The following is a 730-nucleotide window of genomic DNA, read 5'->3' as shown; positions in this document are numbered from 1 at the left end:
GGAGTAAAAAAGTGGCTCCCGGGGTCAGAGGGGAGCCAGCAGCCCTGGTCCTTGATTGGCTCATCCTTATGCAAATGAGGATCCCCAAAACCTCACCCTCTGATTGATCTAGAAAGCACTATCATGATGGGTCAGAATGGAGCTGTTCTGCAGGCTGGTGGAGTGAAGATGCTAAGGGGGATATAGCTGCACAGCTCTGATCTGACAAAAAAAGTTTTGGTCCTATTTTTTGAAATACAATTCCAGGCACTTTTATAAAGGTTGGCTCAGCCTCATACTAATGATTTTCCCTGAAAGGCTGTTCATGTGAGAGGCCCCAGTTTAGACACAGTTGCTAGGCTGTGCTTTTAAATTTGAGCCCAGTTTGCCACAGGAGCCCCTTTTGGTAAGTAAATTCTTTCTTGGGGTCAACACTTCTCAAAGCCTAGCACAAAGCCATGAAAGGAAAGAAGGGAAAGAAGGGAGGGAGGAAAAAAGGCTATTTCTTGACTTGTCTTAAAAGGTGCAAATTTGGAGACAGCCATTACAACTGTTGACCCTCTTAAAGGATCATGGTTCTGACCCTGAAGCAGGGTGGCAAATGTGACAAAAGCTTCCCTGCACCCATGCCCCACAAAAAAGTGACCCACAAAAAATAAACAACACAGGCACAAAAACTCTCTTGATGTTGCCAGCAGACAACCAATCCCTGTGTCTTTAGACCCTTTCATTGTTCAGAGCATTCAGTTCA

The sequence above is a fragment of the Myotis davidii genome, unplaced genomic scaffold (assembly GCF_000327345.1).
Source record: "Myotis davidii unplaced genomic scaffold, ASM32734v1 scaffold630, whole genome shotgun sequence".
Lineage (NCBI taxonomy): Eukaryota > Metazoa > Chordata > Mammalia > Chiroptera > Vespertilionidae > Myotis > Myotis davidii.
Note: the sequence above shows the minus strand (reverse complement) of the source record.